This window comes from Crocodylus porosus, unplaced genomic scaffold, assembly GCF_001723895.1.
Source record: "Crocodylus porosus isolate Cpor-Errol unplaced genomic scaffold, CroPor_comp1, whole genome shotgun sequence".
Lineage (NCBI taxonomy): Eukaryota > Metazoa > Chordata > Crocodylia > Crocodylidae > Crocodylus > Crocodylus porosus.
Window position 1 is genome coordinate 63,754,810 of NW_017728948.1, and position 5,918 is coordinate 63,760,727.

The 5,918-nt window shown below is 39.9% G+C and overlaps 1 pseudogene; it reads left to right on the forward strand.

The window, feature by feature from the left end:
* Positions 1-3,746: 3,746 nt before the first annotated feature.
* On the forward strand, positions 3,747-5,792 carry LOC109321859 (annotated as a pseudogene).
* The last annotated feature ends 126 nt before the right edge of the window (positions 5,793-5,918 follow it).

Consider the following 5,918-nt stretch of genomic DNA (forward strand, 5'->3'; position numbering starts at 1 on the left):
GCTGTGAGCAGACATGGTCAGGTGAGAGCCCCTGTCTTGCCCCACACCCGGGAAGGCACCATCACGTGCTGCGATGTCATTGCCTCCTTGTGCCAGGATGTGCTGATGTCATTGCATCCCAACACTGAGGACCTGTGATGTCATCACATCCTCACACCATAATGCACTGTGATGTCAGACCAGAGCTGGGGGCACAAGCTGGGGTGAATGAAAGTTGGGTCACATGCCTGCAAATGGGGTCCTAGCCAAGAAAGACAGAACCATGATTTTATGGTGACATTCCTCACAGAGCAGAACAAAGCAGGCAAGCTTTTATCAAGCAACATGAGAGCATGCTCCTCAGGATGAGTCTGTCCTCCCCCCCTTCATTCTCCCATTTCCTGCACAGGCCCAGCGAGCTCCCACAGTGCCCTGCGTAGAGCACTGCCAAACACCGGAGAACCTGCGGGTGTGCTCCTTGCCCGGCCCTCTCTGAACTGGCAGCAGCTGCTGCTGCAGCTGAGACCCAAGTTTGGTGTGTACCAACTTCAGAAGAGGGCACCAAAATCCCGCCCCCAAAGTCTTTGCGATAGCAGGCACAACTCCGGCTTAGACAGCCTGGCAGTCATGTGCCCTGTGGTATACTTGGGGTAGAGGCAGTGGGGAGCAAACAAGGCACTGAGGACAGCTATGGCAAGATGCTGCAGCCAGTGAGCAGGGCTCAGCTGCAATAGCTCCATAGTGCGGGCTCTCATGGAGCTTCCCCTGGTGCCTTGTTTGCTTTCCTGCCCTCCCCCCTTCCCCCTTCCCTGCCCCCCCCCATACATTGCTGCACCTCCTGTGGCAAAAATCCCAAGGGTGGGAGGATGCCATTCCACTTGACCTGTCCCCTATACACACTACTGGGTACAGGGACAGCTTGACTTGGAGGTCTGGGCTCACCTGCTGTGACTGAGCTGCAAAAATGGAGGAGGGGCAGTCTGGTGCTCCCTCTAAGACAGAGCCTGGGGAAGGTGCCTCATTTAGGCTTCTGCATCAGCAGCATGCAGCTCAGTGAAGGGACCCTACAGAAATTAACTGACATACTCCCTAATCTTTCTAAGAGGAAACAGGATTGATAGCATTTCTGAAAGGGGTGTGACCTAGGACACGAGTCTCACCTTTTCCAGCTTTCATCATCCTATGTTGGAAACTTTTTTCATGGAAACTACCAAACCATTCTCAAATCATAGTTATATCTTTCCAGTAAAACACCCGTTCCTCACCTCCCCCACCCCCATCTCTAAACCAAACTTAGCATAGTGAAGGACATTAGGCCATTCCTCCTCCTTCGTAGGCCCAGTGCAGAGGTGATTTTCTTTCTCTCGCATAGTGGTATTTGTCTAGAGATGTTTACATGTCTGCTCCCAGCTGCAGGTGCTATAACTGCAGGTTTGTTGCTTTTATTGTTAGATAAATATACACCAGGAACAGAAGTTCAAATCCAACCACAATCAGCATTAAAAGTAAGTGGTTTTGGTCCTGATTATTATTATTACCAAACACCACAGATTTTTTAAGTTTAATTTCCCCATGGATAAATGCATAAGAATTAGGCATGGGAATTGCACATTTCTAAAGCAACCAGAACTAAAGAAGTGACATTCATATTTGTCTAGCAGGATTTCACCACAGTATATTTATTTGACTGTTTAATGAGTCTCTCCACCTGGAGATTACCTGTTTAATCATGTGACAGCAGAGAGGTTCCTGACAACCTGGCTTGTACCTTATGCCTTACACCTCAGCAGCAGAAACAGACCAAACTACTAGTTATAATTAAAGAAGGCTTATCATAGGGCTACGACAGTTGCAAGAACCAGGGGCCGACTAGTCCACACATCAGGCTCACTAGTCCAATTCATTAACATTCAGTTGAACTGGAAGGGAAAATAATACAATAAGGGAAGCTTTTGATCTAAAACTCAGCATACTCTCCTAGCTCTTAGATTCTGTCCTCAGTATTTTAACTAGTTTAAAAAAATCAAACACATTTTTATTTGACAAAACTCAATAAAAGTAAAATAGCTTTTTAATAGTAGGTGCTGTATTCAAAATCAAAAGTTACACTGGTTTGCTGAAAATGAATTTCCTAATTATTATAAAGTGAATACACATAGCTATTGACACAGAGCATTGTCAAGAGCCAAAATGTATTTTATCCCAGAACACTAGACCCTAGTATTTGGCTTACTATTGCTATTTTGAGCTTACTATACATGTTAAATCTGCACTTATATAAATGTCATATATGGTGATCACCAGAAAGTAGTTTATTCTGTCTGTTTGTCTAGGACTTTGTACTGTTCCAGTCACTATGGAGCCTGAGTGTCAAGCAGTAGCTGAAAACAGACCATTGTAGGAAAAGGAAGTGGATAACATAGAAAAAAGAGAGAGGATCAGTTTCTTCTTTCATTTGCATTGACATAAAGGAGCAATTACTCCACTGACTTCAAAGACGTTACTCCTGACTTACATCAGCATAAGCAAAAGCAGAATCCATACTGTAGTTTTAAACTGCCATGTCCCACAGATGGCGAGCCACTATTACAGAATCGGTTTTCTGACCTTTCAATAATTTTACCTCATTTTGTCTACGACCCCAATGCTGCACAGACTTACACATGTACTTAATTTTATTTTCCAAGGGTAGCTGCAGTGAAATTAGCAATTTCCATTCTCATGTGTCAGGGCAAAGCTGTGCGCTGCTGTCTAACCTATCTTTCATGAGGAGAAAAACCCTTTGTTAACAGGATATCTTCCAAAAATGAAATGTTTCTGCAGGTATGTTTTCATGTACATCTTTGAAAGAAAAACAGTCTTAATACTTCTTTTTCAGGTACAGTCTGAAATCAGTGAGATAATGAACAAAAGTGTAATTGAAGCGACAACTTCACAGGGTAGCTCAGAGAAGTTTCTGATGACCAACTCACCTGCCAAAACACTTCTGAGTATGTAGGTTGAGGGACTTAACAAGGTTTTTCTCCAATATGGTGAAAGCTGTGTTCCTTTTTGTTGTAGATAAGACTTCAACCAGGTCATCTAAACTATGTTGAAGCCCTGGATTCTATTCAGTAAACAACTTTTAAAGTAAGTGGGGTGGGATGGTCAGATAGGTGGCTTTAATTCTGTAGCATGATAAGTAAACCATTACATAGACTCAGAACCAAATCCTGGTTGCATTACAGGATTGTCATGGGTTCTGTGGGTTCCCTAACCATTCTGGTCCAACAAGCTGTTAGGCATGAGTGGACTTTTGACCTCAAAAGACTCTTAGCTCACTAGTTAACTTGTCTTTCCCCAGCTGCAAATGTCCCCAGAGAACTCAGTGGGATAAGTCAGTACTTTAGGCTTATTCCAATTAGGGTCACTGGAAAAAACAGGCCATGGAATAGGCCTTTTTCTAAAGCAATGGTTCCCCTCTCTAGGTTCTGATAGGGCCTTTGCTCTCTAAAAACATTTTAGCATCTTAACAAATATTAGTAGGCTTCAGGAAGAAAACAAAAGACCTAATTAAATGAAATATGGCTCATAATATGGTTTCTTAAATTTACTGACATACTCAATTCTCTCCTTGTTCATTTTCCTTTCCTTATGTTAGAGATAAATGGTATTGGCATATATAATCGGGAACAGTTTTGCAAGATGCATCATAGACTTGGCAACCATTTGGCTGGCTTTTGCCTCTACAATTGTAAACAACAGTTTTTACAGAATGATTGTTATTGGGTTATTTTAGTTTACAGAGTCCACAATCACCATTTTCTATGAAGGAATTTCAATATGGTCAGAAACACTGCACCAATAAGCCCCTGGAAGCAAATTCTAATATTTTCCTTGGAAATGCAGTCAGTTATGTAAATATTTCTCATCAGATGTCACTAAAAACTGTAACAGCTGGAAAGATCAAAAAACAATTAGGACCAACTGAAATCAAAACTATGAATACTCTAAAAAAATATTATTTTTTGAGGGATTTTGCCAAACCTAAATGTTTTCTACCTTGCTCTAGTATGGGAGCTGAAAGTATTACTACTGCTAATGATAAATTAATTTTGGATGAACCTAAAGCTCCCATTACTTCCTTGAATATAATGATGAATTTCATTTAACAGACTTTAACTATTCTACCAAACAATTGAAACAAGATCTCCAAAAGCCTGATGAACAGAAACTAGGACATGCGACTGAACTTCAGAATGTTTCCTGTAGTCAATATAATGATTCTGGTTATATGTTAAAACAAGAGCCCAAAATATCAACTCTTTTTTTATCTTGCAAGAAATTAAATGGGGACTCAAAAAAAATCAATAAAAATTTCAGAACCTGAAAAAACAGTAGAAACATCACATATTACACTGGTTTCTCTTCAAGGAAATAATCTGAATCTTGATAAAGAATTTAATAAAGATTCTAAACATGAAACATTCTGGAATTTTGCCCTGAAAAGTACATGCAGTACCCAAGGAGAAGCTGAAAGCAAAAAGAAAAATAAATTTTATAGCACTGACAATGGTGTTAAAGGGTTCCAGTTCAATGTCTTTTCCAGAACAATAAAGAATAAGCTACAAATGCTTGATCACATAGAACAACTGTAAAGAGAAAAAGAAGACCAACTGCATATACTAAGCCAACAAATACTAGAGCCTGGAAATCCTAAATTCAGTGAAATCAAAGCTGTGTCAGAGTACTCTGGAAAAACTGAAGTGTTACAAAATTCCGCCAAATATTCTGAACACTTGCAAAATAAAATGCTGCAACTCTTTGAGAATGAAAACATAACTTCCAAGGCAGAAGTGAAACATCTTACTATTATAATACTATTATAATTTGAGAAAAAAGCTCAAAATATGAAAAGCAAACTAAAGCTCTGGCTGAAGAAAAGCAAAACATGAAAGGCAGGTTAGTTAAATCAGAAGAAGAGAGCAAGGTATTAAAGTGAAAAGGTTGTTACAAAACTGTAAAGAATTTCAGAACTAAAAGAAAACTCTCCAAGAAGAGAGAAGCCAACTCTGTATTAAAAACCAGTGTATGAGGCAAACATTAGATGACTTTAAAATTAAGAATCAAGAAACTCAAGAACATATGATTGCTGCTACCGATGAAAAAGATAAACTCACTGTGGTACTGGATTCTTTGCTAAAGGAATCTTCAGTCTTACGAGAAGCAAATCGGAAACTAGAAACAAAAACATCCCAGCTTATGCAAGAAAAAAACCTCGCTTGAAAAAGAACTTGTACAAAATCAGATTGAAATAAAGCATCTGAAAGACAAAGAAAACGTAACAAAATCTGAATGGGAGACTCTTCAATTAGTGCAGTCACTTAAAGAAAAAAAGTTTAACCTTGAAATGACATTGCAGGAATGTGCTAATGTGAGACAAATGCAACAGAAGGAGCTTGAGAAAGTCCAATCAGATAAAGTTTATGCCGAGGAGAAACTCCTTACTGAACTTAGAAATGCAATAGCAGAAATTGACTGTTTGAAGACTAATTTGGCCAGTGTGGACAGAGACTAGGAGAGGTTATCAATTGTTGTCAGAAACAACACAGATGAAAATCAGCTACTTAAAAAAGAAATACAGGACCATAAACATGATGTTTCCAAATATCAAATTAGCATCAGAAGACTAAATGAGGACTGCTTACTAATGGAAAACCACCTGGAAACTACAGAAAATGAGGGTAATGTATTGCAGTTTGAAGTCTGCCATGTGCAGAAGGATTAATGTGCAGGACAAAATCACTGCCCTGTTTACTCTACATATTTCATAGACATAGACATAGACATCATCAGGGCTGGAAGGGACCTCGGGAGATCATCAAGTCCAGCCCCCTGCCCAAAGGGCAGGAAGTCAGCTGGGGTCATAGGATCCCAGCAAGATAAGCATCCAATTTACT